Source organism: Engystomops pustulosus, chromosome 4, assembly GCF_040894005.1.
Source record: "Engystomops pustulosus chromosome 4, aEngPut4.maternal, whole genome shotgun sequence".
Taxonomy (NCBI): Eukaryota; Metazoa; Chordata; class Amphibia; order Anura; family Leptodactylidae; genus Engystomops; species Engystomops pustulosus.
This window is the reverse complement of record NC_092414.1, coordinates 31114613-31132098: the sequence shown is the minus strand read 5'-3', so window position 1 is coordinate 31132098 and position 17486 is coordinate 31114613. Positions and strand designations below refer to the sequence as shown.

General features: G+C 42.8%; 1 long non-coding RNA gene across 1 annotated transcript; it reads right to left on the bottom strand.

Moving 5' to 3' along the window:
* Positions 1–1117: 1117 nt before the first annotated feature.
* On the bottom strand, positions 1118–14010 carry LOC140128923 (uncharacterized). Its single transcript, XR_011855189.1, has 3 exons — positions 13928–14010; positions 2428–2486; positions 1118–1246 (listed from the first exon to the last, which is right to left on the bottom strand). It is a non-coding gene; the product is annotated as an uncharacterized lncRNA (long non-coding RNA).
* Positions 14011–17486: the final 3476 nt, after the last annotated feature.

Below are 17486 nucleotides of genomic sequence, written 5' to 3'. Positions count from 1 at the left end.
GCTGGGGAAGATTCTTGAACAGAAAATAACGTAAATTTGGAAAGAAAGAGGCAAGCAGCACAATGGGGCTTATTTACTAAGGGTCCCGCGGGCGCATTTCCGTCGGGTTTTCTGACGTTTTTGGGGATTGCCCCACTGAGAGAGGGATTTAGAAGGAGATTGTATCGCACGCGACAGGATTTTGGTGCATCGGCGCCGGCTTTCATGCGACAGAACTCGGGGTCGGGCCATCGGATGATCTGACTGATTCTGACAGATCGTGGGATTTAACTTTAATTTTGTGTCGCAAACCCAAGCACTTACATGCACCGGGAAGAAGATGGTGAACTCCGGCGGACCTGAGCGGGGAAGCAACGCATGCAGGAAATCGGGCGCACCATGTAAGTGAATCGCGCCAGACTTCATTATCGTCGGACAATCCGAATCGGAGAACACGCAGGACCGGGTAAGTAAATGTGCCCCAATATATTTGTTTTAAAAGGTAGAATAACATGAAAATTATGTAGAAATTATTAAAACATTGTAGTTACCCTTTAAAGGCATAGTCTCAGTTAAACATTGCCCAAACTACATGTAAGAATTTTGTGAAAACCTAATTTGTTATTCAGGAAATAACAAACAGTAATTTCATTTTTGTTTTGCAGGATACGGACCTGGAGGTGCCATCTTGTCTGTGGCACCAGATGGCATTGCATTATGCCACATTTGAACTATATAATGATTTTGTCTAATTAGTATTTTATACTGTACAATATCAGAACACACTCTACATACTTGAAATAGGGTCTTAATTCCCTGTTGATGCCTTGGAAACATACTGCTACCACGATGGGACAGGAAAATGTTTAATTAAGCAACTCAGTAACATCTGCTAACATGGAAGAGTCATTATGGTCCACAGTGTAGTTAGAAATAATCATAGTGGTGTTTGTATAGTCTCCAGTGATGGCCCAAGCTTTTTGAGTGCTCGTGGTGATGGTGACTTCACAATGTGATGCACCACCCTCAATTTGGATTATGGACAATTATGGATAATGGACAAGTTTACCATTTTGCACCTATCCCTGGTATTTTATTTTATAAAAAATTACAATAAAAATACACACATGGCCAGATATGACTTAAACTGAACTTGGACATGTGTCGGACTTTGTTGACTTTAGCTCATCAGGTTCCATCACGATTCCTTTTGTTGTTTTGACGACATCTCTGACTTGAATTGTACAGTTATAAGACTACCCCGTGCCTAAAAAAAATAAAAATAAAATATACATAAATATCACAGGCCACTGTATATTCACATTCACATTCAGTCTTTATGTAAAATGTCAAAGTCAGCGTCACAGACATTCGTTTTCATTAGGTTTTTTTCTCCTTCCCTGTACATCAGCGGCAGACATCGACGCTGCGGAGATCGAGAATCATAGAAATATGTAAATAGTTATATGTATTCATGAGCAATAATGAGGTAATAAGATGTATTCTATACCACTTGGAGGGAACATTAATAATATGTGTATGGACCATGAACTTTTATGCGGAGTCGGGCACATTAATAGCATCATTTCTAATACTAGCCGTGAATACAAATTGCATAATGAGGTAAGTTAGAGAGTAAGGATCTCAGATGTTCTCCCTTGTGATTCCTCCATTTTTTTTCTTTAAATGCCCATCCTTCACTAGGGTAATGTGCCCCAGCAAGTTTGTAGGTCACTGGTGCCGGGGACCTTAAGACTCTACTTAATGGAATGTGAGAGAAAACCAAGGCTAAGATCATCTGTCTTCTGCTATGGAGATATGGTGTTATATGGAGCCCATGGAGATAGTGGGCTCTGCCATGGTTGTGCACCATCCCCCACCGAGCCTCGCCTTTTTCTTGGTGGCCTGGAGGCAGCCAGGGCCCGGAATACCAGAGTGGCTGGCTAGTGCCAATGCGTTGGCAGGGGTGTTGCAGTTGCATACTCACATCTCCAGAGGAATTGCATTTTCAACAAATAACAGAAAGGGAGTTGACCTATTAATTATGGAAAGGGTCAGTGGATGGAAATTACTTAAGGCCTTATTGTCCAGGGTGGCAAAACCGGGAACCATTTTGTACAAGGTTCTTCTCTGCTAAGGGCATTACCAGCAGCAACAGGGAAAAATATAAAGTTCTACCAAAAAATCATGAGAATACCCCCAAAATACCCTCCACCCACTGAAGGTTAATCATTTTGTATCTATAAATAGAGGTGCAGCTTATAGGGGCCAGATGATTATGGGGCATAGCGGGTCAAAGCTCTTCTCCCACATGAGGAGTCACCATTATTCATTGGTTCCCAATGCCCCAAGACTCCTAGAGATCTGACACCTCCTTTTACGCGGATTAATTTGGATTACCCAACAGGTTTAGAACTGGTTTAAAACAAAAATAAAAACCCAACTTACATCAAAGGTCCCCTGTTTTACCTGGTCCATCTGCCCGTTTCATTTTCCTTGGACTGGGCCTGAAAATATCAAAAAAGCAGTGACTATGCATCATAATGGGAGAAGTTATTGAAGTGATTAAAGGGTTTTTATTTTTTCATATATTTAATAAAAAAGCATATTCTTACCTCTCTTTCCGCTCCCTTTCAGCTGCAGAGAACCCTGTCACTGCCATCACTACCCTTCCACTTAAACGGGCCACAAAATGACCCTTGTTTTTGGCCCATTTTTGCACACGTGTAGACGCAGCCTTAGGCTGTAGCAGCTTTATTTTTAAAACCCCTCAGCTATATATTATAAAAAAATAAAAACCTGGACAAACCCTTTAATGCTTCTCTCTTTTTTTTAACTCATTCCATTCCAACTGGATGATCCATTTTAATTATGTATTTACAATTGCAATTAGATACAATATTCATGTTGGGATTACTTTGAGTAAAGGTTCGGAAAAGTTAACCATATTTTTAACGGATCTCAATAAATTCAGAAAATAAAAGCTTGAATATCATCAGGGTTTCCAGACGGCGCAGGGTTAAACAATAACATGCCATAACATCCATAAAACTCAATTGCATTGGGTTACAAACAGAGGAAGACGTTGCCATGGAAACTCTGTATTTATCTACCTAATTAGGGGGGGGAAAGCATTGCGCATATTGGATGGCAGAACGGTTTTGTTAGCCTGTATTTAACTGGCAGGTTGAGTGTCAAAATCAAATATGATTTCTGCTAATCACCTTCAGGTTATTAAAGACGGAGACCGGGGAGAGGAGGCGGCAAGGACGGATGACAATAAATATACAGACAATGAAAGAAGGATAACACAGAGTCATGGAGCGGAGAGGGGAAGATGTGGGGGAGACAGCACCGAACAAATGCTGGGAAGTTTTGATAAATCCATGTACACGGCTCCCGGCATCTGGCATGAGTGATAGTCGGAGAAGATAGGCGCACATCAAAACCGCATCATGTGATCACGAAGATGAGCTCTCCTTTACATGATGTCAGATGAGGAGACGAGTTTCCGTGTAATTATGTCATTGTGCATGTGGCATTGATTCGCTGCTTGTAGAACATGAAGGCTGTCGTCATACCTGGAGAGAGGCAGAAATATATCACAGGGAGTCAATGAAGAAGAATCATTGTCATCACTTACTCTGCTCTAGTGACTCTCATTTTGCAGTGCCATCGATAGCTTTCCTTTATATTTTGGGTCAGTAACTATGGCAGAATATAGGGGCCTGGTACACACCGCTGAATTATTGCCATGGGCCCAGGCCCATCCATCTTGTCACTGCTAAGTGTGGTGCCACCCACAGCACAATTGGCCGAAAACCTCACATCCCGTTTAATCCCCCCTCCTCCCGCTCACTCGGGAGAGATGACTGCACTAAAGTTTATCAATATTAAGCAACCGGGCCTAGCCGGCAGCTGGACCACTCCCTAATATCCAAAAAACCCAGCACAAGAGGGACAGCCGTGTCAAAATTCATTAATGATATGCACCTCGGCCATCACTCTGTTCCTACTGGCTATGTAAGAAACTCCCCTGTTCCAGCTTCTGGCTAACCAAGCATGCCCACCCATCACCATGTCCCAGCAATCTAACAGGTGCTGGGACATGACGTCAGGTGGGCAAGAGCGAAGCTTCCATGCTCTTCTAAACAAACAGGGGCATGGCATGAAAAGAGCATGACATGAGACATCAAGAGCACCAGACAAGGTGAGTACTAGTTTTTTTATATGCAGGCGATCCACAGGCACCTTTTTTTTTAGTTAGTCTCGGACAACCCCTTTAAGCCTCTACCTCCATTATTACAGTCTGTAGGCATATGAGACAAATTGAGGCTGCCCCCAGTGCACTTGGAGCCAAAATGTGAACAAAACCTATGTTTTGTATAACAGCTACAGCCCTTGAGAATGATGGAAAGGGGAATGAGGGAGTTGAGAGATACGTTGGCTGTGTGTGACTCACTTTAGAGTCAATGAAGGAGGGGGGAATGAGGGAGTTGAGAGAGATGACAAATGTGTCTAACTCTCCGAAGAAAATCACTGAATGAGAGGGGAGCTATGTCATGTCACACAGTGACTTGGCTAAAGAAAAAATAAGCTCCTTATGACTCTCCTAGCAAGGTGCCAGCAACTTTTTAAAAAGTAATTTTAGCAAGATTTGAGCTATGAATTTTTTTATACAAAAAAAAACATACTATAGAGACTTTTGTGGAAGCCTGTCATTAGGTTTAATGGTGAAAATATGATGACATGTTTCCTTTAAGAATTAGTTATAGATATATATGGAACAAAAACACAACTTTGGAAGTGACTTTGCGGGGGGGGGGGCAGTTAACAGCAATCTAGCATGAGCTTATTGCCAATGTATGAAGCGGGTACTGAGCATTGTATAAAATAGATCATATGCGGTATTTTATTTTTCTCACTCATATCTGAGAATGACTACATGCTGGGCTCATGTCCGTAGTGTTTGCTTATATCAGACATTGTCTGTCATTAATCTTCCCAAGTGTTAATGGAACTCAGGCTGAGACCTGCTGCGTACCCACCTGTGTGTCTCTTAACTCTTCTCTTATTCAGTCCCGCTCAGAATCCCCTCGCTATAATCATTCTGGGGAACTTGACAACAATTCAGTCATGTTCCTTGTAAATCCTATATTTTATCCCATAGTCCTCTATGTTTATACATCAGAAATAAGCCCCATTTACTAAGCAGTGTCAGAATCATCTGAATGGACTCTGGCTGCTGAGTTCAGAGCTTGTGCAGCTGATTAACAGCAACTTTCCACCCTAGAAAGTTGGGTGGTTTAATTTGAAGCTTAGGGGCATATTTATCAGGACCTCTGCGCACCGCCAGTGGCGCAGAGGCCCTGAAATAATCGCAAATGCTAGCTTATTGCTAGCTTTTGCGATTATTTTTCACTATCCGCCACCTTCACGCCAGTGGGGCGTGAAGGGGGGGGGCGCGGCCGGACTGGAGTGGGCCGGCGCGGGGCGTTACTGTCCCCGCGCCTGCGCACTCGCTGCTGCCGGCGACTTTTCATACGTGAAAAGTCGCCGGTTGCGGTTTTTTCTACGCCAGGCCCTGCCTGGCGTAGGAAAAACGCTGCGCAACTGGCAGCCCGATACATGAAGAGGCAGAAGCCTCTTCATGTATCGGGCTGCGAATTTGCAGTGGCGGGGCTATCATACGCTGGCGCCAGCGTATGATAAATATCCCCCTTAGTGTTAGTCTCAACTGTGGGTTGAGTAATGCAGGTCCAAGCCAGTAAAATGATAGGAGCGGAATGTAGGGGCTGGATAAATTCCCCTGGCTCAGTCCACTCTGGGCTGGTTATACTTTCTCCTCTGACGTGTAGTACTACTGCTTGTTTTTCTGGACCTGAAACCCAGTCTAAACAGGAACTTGTATTTGAGCCAGTTTCCCCGTCTAAGCCTGTACCCTGAACCCCAGTCTGAACTAGAACCTGTATTTGAGCCTGTTCTGATCTGCAATCCTGTATTCTGTCTGACCTGAAAACTTGTATCTTGCCATGAACCCCAATCTGATCCGGAGCACAGAACCTTGTATCCTGCCTGATCCAGAAACCCTGAACCCCGACCTGAACTGAAACAGGAAACTTGTGTCCTGCCTAATCTAGAACCCCAAGGCTGTACTCTGAACCCTGTTTCAGAGCCTGTACCCAATTCCAGAGCTTGTAACCCAATGCTGTGCCCATTCCATGATACTCTTAAGTCAGTGCCATCAGTGCACATGGCAGCCGGGAAGATACAGAGGACGCGAGCAGTGACGGGGGAGCGTGACTGGAGCTTAGTAATTACTTTATTATTCAATTATTATAAAAAGGGGGCTGTGTATATTGAAAGAATGGAGAGTCTGTGTATATAGAAAGATAAGGGGGCCTGTGTATATGGAAAGATAAAGGGGGGGGGGGTGTATATGGAAAGATAAGGGGGACTAGCTGGACACTATACAACCTGGGATTGGCTTTTAACCATAATTTAACTACATATTATATAATCAAGGTGGGCTGTATATAATATAACTTGAGGGTAAAGAATTACATCAATTTAGGAGGGGGCTGTATATAATATAAGTATAGGAGGGGGCTGTATATAATATTAGAATAGGAGGGGGCTGTATATAAAAGGAAGGGTGTTTTATATGGGGTACTGTATGTCATTTAAGTGAGTGGGGACACAATTTAAATATAATTTTGGGGCATTAAATCTGTATATAGTTAAATGTGGGAGAATATGAATATAGGTGTTGGATTTTAATTAAACTTTAAATCCAGTTAGATGCCACTATTGTCTGTGTCACTGACCGGCTAGTGACTGTTACATGTGTGGTGTCACAGAGGGCCAGTGACTAATTTTAAATAGGACCTGTCACCCATAAAAAAAGCACTAGGAGCTGCTTACTTAAAGGGGTATTCCCATCAGGGCATTTACATTTAATGAAATTCATTTGCCATATGTAAACATTTCTTCAATTGGATTTTAATAAAAAAAAATGTTCCTGTGTGAAGATAATTTCTCATAAATGTGGTCATGTTGTCCCTTAAAAACGAGATGGCTTCCTCGGATACGACCACGTCACACTCTGGCAGCGGTGGCCAGACATGCGCTATAGCAGTGGTGGCGAACCTATGGCACGGGTGCCAGAGGCGGCACTCAGAGCCCTTTTTGTGGGCACCCGGGCCATCACCCCAGCACACCAGACAAGACTCAAAGAATCTTCCTGCAGTTCCAAGCAACTTTAATATATGGCTGAAAGCAGCATCTTTTAAGTGATACTTACTTCGCTATTTGGGAATGTGGGAAGAGGGAGAATGAGTAGACAGGGCAGAATTATCTTTGGAGGACCTCCTGCTGGCCCAACGATTCTCTGAGTACAGAGGGACACTGGAAAGAAGCTAAAATGATACAAATTTCCCATCTTGTCCTCAGGAGGCCAATATGATCAAACGTTGTTGAGGAACAGGGAGCAATAAATTACTGCTTTTTAATTTTGGTTGGCACCTCGCAATAAATAAGGGGGGTTTTGGGATGCACTTGGGCACTCGGCGGCTAAAAGGTTCGCCATCACTGAGCTATAGAGTCCTGCCGGACCACCTGGATTCAGCAATCATTACCACAGGACTGCTGTGTGACATGTAGTAACTCCCGGACATTTTACATACAATAACCTTTTGTTTCTTTGTGCACTCAGTCCAGCAGAGGTGGCCGTATCCGAGGAAGCCATCTCGTTTCTAAGGGACCATATGACTACATTTATGAGAAATTATCTTCACACAGGAACATTTTTTTCAATAACATCTAATTGAAGAAATGTTGACATATGGAAGATTAATGAAACTGAATGTGAGTGCCCAGACGAGAATACCCCTTTAAGTAAGCAGCTCCTAACGCTACCTCAGATGCAGCAGTGTTACACTGGTAGTGTTATCGGAACCCAGCTCCTAGTGCTTTTTTATGGGTGACAGGTCCTCTTTAAGTAATGTCGTCAGCAATTTTTGTTATCAGGTTGTAAATGCTTTTTAAAATTTGGAAATTCGGTGGGCTGATCAGATTCTGAAAGCAGGGATGGACAGGTGTGGAGGGGGGGGTGTCTCGTCATTTAAATTTTGGCCAGGCAGCAAATACCCTAGAATCGGCCCTGCAGCCAGCGCATACTCAACTGGCTGGTCGAGTCATCTCGAGCACAACAGGGGTACAACTGACTCCCGTTCTTGAAATCCGTGGGGGTCCCAACACTGAGACCCCCAACAATCAACAAGTTAAGCCATATCCTGTAGATAGGGCCTAACTTGCTATGATTGAAGAACCCCTTTGAAGGACATCTACCACCAGGATGAAGGATTGTAAACCAAGCACACTAACATACTGGTGTGTGCCCTCTCTGGCAAGAACAGCTCTACTTTTAGCTTTTTCTGCCCTGGTGTTTACATCATTTTTAAAGCTTTTTTTCTTAAAAACAAGGGCATAAGAAACTAAAAGAAGAGCGGAACCTGCCAGAGGGGGCTCACACTAGTATGTCTGTGTAATTGGTTTACAATCCTTCATCCTGGTGGTAGATGTCCTTTAAAATAACAGAGCTATGTAGGCCGGAATGCAAAATATGTAGTAATACTCAAATGTAACATGTTATCTACTGTATTAATTTTCTCCTGCGGAGAATCAGAAAAAGTTTTAAGGCCCCATACCAAGTGCACCTACAATAAAATTGAAAACTGCAGTTAACAATGGTAGTACAATAGGTAATTAAACATCTTTTTACTTAGTGTTTTCCGAACAGAACAAAAGGGAAACTTTCAGAATTCTTTTTTCCTTTCTGAGATCATTTAGTTGACAACAAACTGAAAATGAAAGTGAAAGTGAAACTCTAGAAGCCAACACAGACATTTGTTCCATTGCATACAGTCTATGAAAAGTAAACTGATATTATAGATGTTATTTATTTCTTTTGTGGATTACAAATGGCCATGGGCAAAAGATATACCCTAAATCCATCTAAACTTACGGGTGTGAAGGTGTCACGTGTGGTGGAGCGAGTGTACATGCACCCAGGGCTATGGGCCCTGGGCTGTATGAATATTATAGCCCATACAAGTCTGGAATTTACTTCTAAAATCAAGTTTCTTGGGGAATGGAAGATGTTTTCCTTCCTACCTGTGTAACACCGATGCTTAGGGTTAATAGGTGTTGCAAACTTCTCCTTCTCTATGTCAGGAGCTGCCTGGTGAGAGTGATTACCTCACTAGGAGGTCTCTGGCATTGGAAACTTGGTAAATGCAGATGTAAGTCTCTGCCTGGGAGGCTAAGTGTTAATTGTATTATCCAAAGTGCTCTGTACTTGCTGTAAGGAAGGAGTAAGCTGGTTGGACAAGTGCTTGCTACCTCACAAGGGGAGGTTATAAACCCCCTTGAGGGTGGGAGCAGATGGTCAGTCTTGGTGAGTCTCCTGTTAGAGAAAGCCCAGGAAGCAGAGGTGTCCCAGGCAAGCTGCCTGACACTTTGGCCAGTCCGGAGACTAGGCCCAGAACAGAGGTCCACATCAGGACTCTGTTCCTACACCTCGAGCCCAGCCTGAAGCTACTTATCAGGCTGCATGCACACCTTCCTGAGCACCTACTCCAACCAGCTACCTCTATCCAGCTGATACCAAGCCCTGTGATCATCTCTGGCCACAAGGCCGCATTACCAGCCACTCCGGTATTCAGGACTCTGGCTTCTTCCAGCCACCAAAAAAGCTCAGGCCTTGGTGGGGGATGTTGCACTTGCTTTCAAGCTGAAGTTTCAGGACTTTTCGAGGACCTACAAAGTACACCAATGGCTCTTGTGTACATGTGTATTGAGAGCATGCACTGATGTATGAGGATTTCATGGGTGAAGGTCCTTCACAGTATAAAATTTGTGGGTGGTTTAGGTGGCTATGAACCCACTACTGTCTGCACCTGCCCACTAGTACAACGCTGCACTGTGCTGCCGGCCATCTGGATTTATCAGGAGACCAAAGTCTCTTGACATACTTGGGTAGCGCCGGGTGGTGGGGCCAGCATCGTATGATAAATGTGCCCCAATATCTCTTTCAACAGGTGAGGATTTTTCCTTGATTTTTGGTTAAAATCCAATGATGCTTCTGAACCACTAATTAAAAACAAAATCATGATGCAAACACCATGGGGCACATTCACTTACCCCTCCGGAGGAGTTCGACACATTTTGAAAGTCAAATCCCGCGCTCAGTCCGAATCAGTCGGATTGTCTGGCGGCCCGCCCCCCAATTTCTGTCGCATGGTAGCCAGCGCAGCCGCGCCACAATACATTCATGTGCAACGCAATACCAGCGCAAACGGCTGTTAAATACCTGTCAAAGCTGCGCAAATCCGAAAACAGCAAACAGACAAAGGTGCGATCCCCGACCCTTAATAAGCCCCTATGTTCGATATGAATACATATTGTACAGTTGTGTGCACATGGCCCAGTATGGAGAAATAAACTAATTTAACACCATTAATTCTACATTTTTTCCCATAATTCTCCACCAGAAGTCTCCTGAGGATACAGTGACGTGTATTTACCTGTCAAAAGAACATGTTCATTAAATCTCCTCTTACATAACGTGTAATGTAAGGTATAATAATTAATTAACGCAAAGACAAAGAGGAAATGTTTACTTTTCCTGCGGTTCCATTTGCATAAGGAAGCTAATTAAATTGTTGTTGTATTTACTAAGCTAAGTTTGCTTTTTTGTGTTGCCCTTGCTGATTGCACCATTAATGTTGCAATCCAATCTTTTCACTTTTCAATCTTACCAGAGATCCCCAGAGATCTGCTGATTGCTTATTAGCGAAAGACGTCTGATTAGCAACACATGTTACCATTATTTGCTAGTGCAACCGAAAATTAAAATGGTTGCTGATTGGAGCTAATAACCCCAGGTCAGAAGTGCGGTAATAATCCTCTAAGGCTGTGTTTAATGGATTAAAAGGGAAACACTCTATAACCTCAGATAAATAAGGTAAACTTTCCCATGTATTCAGAGTTTTGAAGTTACTTTTTCAAAAAAAAAATAAAGCCTATTTATAAAAATAATAATTAATTTTGTAATTTTTATGTTGACCACTGGGTGTCAGTAGAACCTGTTTTTAAATTGGTAAAAACATCTCATTTTACAGCCTGCTGTAAAACTAAATTTATCTCATGATCACTAATGATTAGAATATGGTAGCAAAGTAAAAGGGGTTTTCCACAGATAAATTGTTAATAAATAAAAAAAATTGTTACCTCTAAGTAGGGCCTCACATGGCAATTGCTCTGTCTCTGGTGTTTCCTGTCCCAATGGACCAAAAGTGCTTTGACTGGCAGCTGCCCATTGAGCTGTGGGGATGCATACATGATGGGGAATTGTACTTCCGAGAGTCACCATTTAATATTTCATAGCTACCGTATTTTATGGACTATAAGGCGCACAAAAAATCCTTTGATTTTCTCAGAAATCAAAGGTGCGCCTTATAGTCCAGTGCGCCTTATATATGAACAATACTTAGACAACAGCTGCCTTGGAAATGTGCACAGGTCTGCCACCTGCTGGTCATTCATCCTTATAATCAGGTGCGCCTTATAATCAGGTGTGCCTTATAGTCCAAAAAATACTGAAATTCTAAATGCTAAAATTCCGAATGCAGTGAAATTGTCAAATAAACTGCATTTTGAATTTTTTCCTTTCCTCTAGACTCATGATATGTGGCGTCCATTCTGCATGAATCTGGCGCCCCCTGCACAGCTCCGACATTTTTTTGGTGCACCTTTAACATGAGGCGTGCAACACACTTCTGTTGGACTCTGCATGTTAAATGTGGCGCAAGGTCCGACTGTGCACCCGAAGGCCTTTTTATGTGCAAAAATCTGTGTCGCGTTGGGCAACAAAGTTGGGCAACCGCGACACAAATGAGTTGCGTGCGACAAATATGTGACGCTGACACTTCTTAAATGTATATGCAAGCAAGTCCAACAGTAAAAGGGCGCAAAAGGTTTTAGTAAAATTGGCCTGCTGTGTGGCCGTAGTATACAGGGCTGGATAAAGTTCCTATAGAAATCTGTACATATTAAAGGGGTTGACCAATTATTAGAAACTTTACCATATCATACTTACCCTGGTAAAGTTTCTCTGTTACATCCCATGGTTTCTGGTGGATGGAGGGGGCCGGGCAGTCATTACTGTATGCATGCCCCCTCTGTACTAACCACTCCCAAAACAGTGGAGAAACTTTATCGGGAGAAAGTTTGCAGCCGGATATCGATCCCTATTGACACCTAAGGCGCCTGGTCATGGTGCGGTGAGCACATGATGTCACATGTCCTGTATTTCGCGGTGCTATTGGGGCCAGCCCTCATCTTCGCCATGGAGAGGGGTAAGCAGCGCTCACCCTTCCTCTCTCCTGCACGCGGCTGTGTATGCCTGCCCCGGGCTATGGTCCAGGTGAACATACATTTTTCTGCATGTAGCCTAATTATGATATTGATGACCCTATTAGGGTGATGGCACACGTGGCGTTTTAAACGCGTTTTTGTCACGTTTTTAAACAGTCCGTCAAAAACCATGCGTTTTTGACAGGTTTGACCAATTATCTTAATTGAAACTGGTCAAAAACGCTGGCGTTTTTGGACGGACTGCTTAAAAACGGGCCAAAAATGCGTTCAAAACGCCACATGTTCCATTACCCTTAGGGTCTTATACTTAACCTGGTAAAGTTTTGTATCGGTTGTCAACTCATTTAAGCATCTCTGCCTCCAATGGGAGCTGTAATATAGCACACATAGATCTCTACCAGAACTCCATAATTATAGTGTGACTTGGGCTCAACAGACCAGTATTGGATGTGGAACTATACATTAAATTATATATCCATAATATTTATGTATGAAGAGGTGGAGAGTCAATTCACTGAGAAGGGCGAGCACCCAAACTAAGCTTCCTAAAGTGGTGCAGCTGTGAACTTAATTAATATATTATATATCCTCTACTTAAGGACACCCGATTTAAAGACGACCCCTAGTTAAAGACGGACCTCTCTGCCCTCTGTGACCTCTGGTGAAGTTTTCTGGATGTTACTATAGTCCCAGACTGCAATAATCAGCTGTAAGGTGTCTGTAATGAAGCTTTCTTGATAATCCTTGGTCCCATTACAGCAAAAAATTTTGAAATTTCAATTGTCACTGGGGAAAATTATTATTTTTTGTCTGGAGCTACAATTATAAAATATACAGTTTCGACTTACATACAAATTCAACCTAAGAACAAACTTATGGACCCTATCTTGTATGTAACCCGGGGACTGCCCATATATACTCGAGTATAAGCCTAGTTTTTCGGCACAAAAAAATGTGCTGAAAACCCGAACTCGGCTTATACTCAAGTAAAAAAAATATAGGTTTTACCAGGTTTTTGTGGTAAAATTAGAGGCCTTGGCTTATACTTTGGTCGGCTTATACTCGAGTATATACGGTATATGTTGAAACTTACTAGGCAAATTATCTTAAAGGAGACAGGACAACCAAGTGACAGCCCCTGCCGGAGCAGGATCTCTCTGCTTTCTTAGAAGTGGATGTATATAGCTATGTAACAAGTGTAACTTTTAGTAATCCGGTGGCAGCTCCGGAATCTATACCTACTAGTGATCGGAGAAGGAAGCGTTCTTTAATGACCGCCATATCCCAGGATGTCACTGCAAAATGAAGTCAAATTTAAGCAATAACTGTAGTGATATATTAGATGATATGTGTCATAGTTCACCTCTTCCCCACCCAATAAGTACGAGGTCTCCTACAAGCTTAAATTATAGCTGCTGCAGCGTGCAGAACTTTCCCCAATCACCTATATATCTGCAAGCACGAGGGCGCCGGACGCCAGCGAGAGTCAACTAAATGTGTCTCCACTAACCTGCAGGTGATCTCCCTGCGCTGGCGTCTTCTCTGCTATGAATAACCCCCTCTCCCTGGAGGACCTATCTCACTGTACTGCTGTCCTCTCAATGGCAGACTGCAATAGTCAGTGATTTGCCTTGATAAAATATTCATGTGTGACACACTATGTGATTGGCTGTAACACTCTGTCCTATACAGAGCTCACAGGCCTAACATGATGTGACAGCTCTCAGGCCATAGACCCCAGGCTCAGGAAGGAGTCTTAAGAAACCTGTCATTCCAGAAGCACGAGCGAGCTGTATAAAAGACACTTAAGTATGACAGCGGAATATATTTCTCCGGGATTGACGGTCCTCGGGAAGCCGGTGCACCGCTCTCTGAAAATTCGGCTCCGGTCCAAATTTCCAGGGTTTAGATCAGAGGGTAGAACGCAGGTCCACGAGGAATGCAATTTAATTCTTGTGCAAATGTGACATTTTTAAAGTCCATTAAAGGCCAGTCCCACTGAGCGAGATCCAGTAAAACTGTAACACGTTGAAATTTATATCCCCTTTGCCTTTCTACGGCTTATGTTACCGCAATAGGCAGTCGGATGGTCTTGGTAGGAAATATTTGGAATATATATAGTTTAATATCCATTGGTTTATTAAAATCGGGCATAAAAACGTTCACAGAAGTCGGGCATGCTGTTAGCTGTGATACGAGCCACTATTATTTTTTTTCAAGTGTCATGTGGTTGACTCCTGCCGAGAGACTGCCAAGAGACTGCCGAGAGACTGCCGAGAGACTGCCGAGGATGTGCCCGGGCAAAGCCTTATTCATTGATTTTTTTTTAAAATACAGAACAGGCTGCAATTTCTTGTATATTTTCGACCAGATATGATATTGTACCAACAATACAGTATATTTATAGTTGTCTTGTGATACATATTTCTTGCTTATGCCATTAATGAATGCCCTGCAATGGTCTGATTGCTGGAATTAAGTGGAAGTTAGAAAGCATGGCTTCTAGGAAAGTTACTTAAAGGACATCTACCACCAGAATGAAGGACTGTATGCAAATGAGCTTGAGAGGCTCCAGGCTCCATAGATGTTAATGGAGCTTGGAGCCCCTCAGGCTCATTTGCATATAGTCTTTCATCCTGGTGGTAGATGTCCTTTAAAGGAAATATACCATCAAAATGAAGCATGAAAATCCAGGGACCAGTAGTGGATTATAATATGGAGGCTTGGGCTACAGTGTGGGGTAAAAAGCGCCCATGGGGCCCGTGGTCACCTAAATCAAGTACAAGATTTAAATCCATAATTATAATAAAAAGAGGGGATCTAGTCATGAAATCATCATTCTTTTTTCCTGCTCTTAATAAGAACACAAGAACACTCTCAGGACCTTTGAAGGGTCTCCAAAGGTCCTCAAACTGCATAATTGAAAGTAGACAAAAAGGATTCTAATACCATGTGCAGGAAATAAATGCTATTTAAAAATGTGTGGGCTATTTCAAAACTTGTGTGGGCCCACAATTTCCATAAAGCCCAGGGTCCATGGGCATTTAAATCCACCCCTGCCAGTGAAACTAACTCATAGATTCAGGCACCGGGACTCCATACATGTTCTTATATTTGTTATCCATGGCCTCCTTCCTTCTAAAATCAACTTTTAAAATTATGCTAATGAGACCAAAGGGCTCTGAGGCGTGTTAGTAGAGCCCCTCCATGCTGTAGCTTAATAGGCTGTTACGCTACTATGAGATTACATCATGACTTATATAGAAGAAAGAAGTAAAGAAGAGAGGGGCGCAAAATATAGTGTAGTATTTCAGGGTGCTGAGCGATGTACAGTTATTACATATTGTTAAGGAGGTCGCACTGGTTTCGGACGCCATCTTGACTACTGTCCGCCATCTTAGATACAGCGGCCATGTTCCCTGACCATTGTCAAGTTAATGTCATGATTCAAACTTCATTTTATGTAACATGTTTGCTCGCCTGTCAGCTAATACCCTTTGACATTTAATGAGAAGCCAGTCTGTCCTCGAAGCTGCATGATATTAGGATTCTGGAGCCACTTATCACCTTCTGGCAGAGGAAATTAGTATAAACAATATCTGTGTACAAGGTCTCTGAGAACTGAACACAATTAATTAACTTTTTTCCCAAAATATGCTGATGTCCAATAGCTTTGCTGTATACTATTCACACCCCTTTGATGACTCTTCTGTCTGATATATATTATGCATTTTCATTATTAAAGGGGGGAAGATCTTGACCAAGAGATTGACGTATGTCTTGGTCTCTATGTTCAATCAAGGGTTAATTAGGACTCACCTTACAAAAGTCAAGAGGGCTGTTGGGGCCCTGCATAAAAATCCCTAACAATATTTGGCGTCCATCTGGGTGGGTTTAGGAGTAAACAACAACAGCACCGAGACAGCCTCCGTGAAGAGTCCCCGCCGGCTTGGTGAACAGAACTGACCAGAGAGCTCTCAGGGTAAGATATTAATTTTTCTTGTCTACCTTGATATGTCACTTCTGGTTCACTGGTTGGACGGACCGGGTAAGACTGTCTCTGTGTTATGTATTTGCCACTGTTGTTCACTGTAACCTAAGCTCAGAGTTTTTGGCAAAGAACCACTTTGTAAGGTGATGGACAGAGACTGAACAGAGACTGGACAGTGACGGATGGTCAGACAGTCTGTGATGTTAGCTGAAGCTGTGGGACGGGAGGGAGTAGCCCTTAGAGGTCCGCACTGCTAAAGTAGGAGATACTTTGTTGTGATTGTCAGATTATCATAGTGTCTATAGTACTGTTTGACTAGTGTCAATAGGGTTACCCATAGAGGTATAGAGCTCAATTTGTGCACGTGCAGCGGAGACCCACTCTGATCAAGTGTGCGTTTAGCTTCATTTTGGAGTCTGAACGACTTTGTGGATGACTGTAAGAACTAGTAGTGACTTGGTAAAGAGTCAGTAAGAGAGTTGACTTGGTAAAGAGTCAAGGAGAGAGTAGTTCAGTAAAGAGAGTTGACTTGGTAAAGAGTCAATAAGGGAGACTTGGTAAAGAGTCCTCTGAGGAAGTCTGGTATCTAGTTTCTTTGGGGTCGGTCACACAAGGTGTCGGATTCGTTGTATCTGTGGGGGACAGGTTTGGCAGTGTTGCAGTTGTAGACATTTGTGATGGGAAGTAAGCAAAGTAAAGTAAGCCAAGGGTGCGGACCTAGAAAAGCTACTCAGATTGTGTCTCATATGAAGGGGAAAGATGCACAGAGACAGAAGGTTGTTGAGTTAAGTAGGACTGATGGAAAAGTGCAAGTTGAAATGATCGGACAAAAGGGCTGGTAGTTTTGGGTTTGAAGTAAAAAGTAATATTGAAGGTTTGAAGGTTTTGGGATGTGTCAGATGATCTGATGATTGTACAAGTGGGAAAACTTGATTTGCAAACAGACACTTATGGCCTCTGACTTTGACGGACGGACCAGAGTGACAGGAATCCTTCAGAGTGCCCAATGAAGAAAGAGACAGGCGATAAGGGACATTTCAAAGTTTTTGATGTGGAAAGAATTTGAGAAAAAGAGATT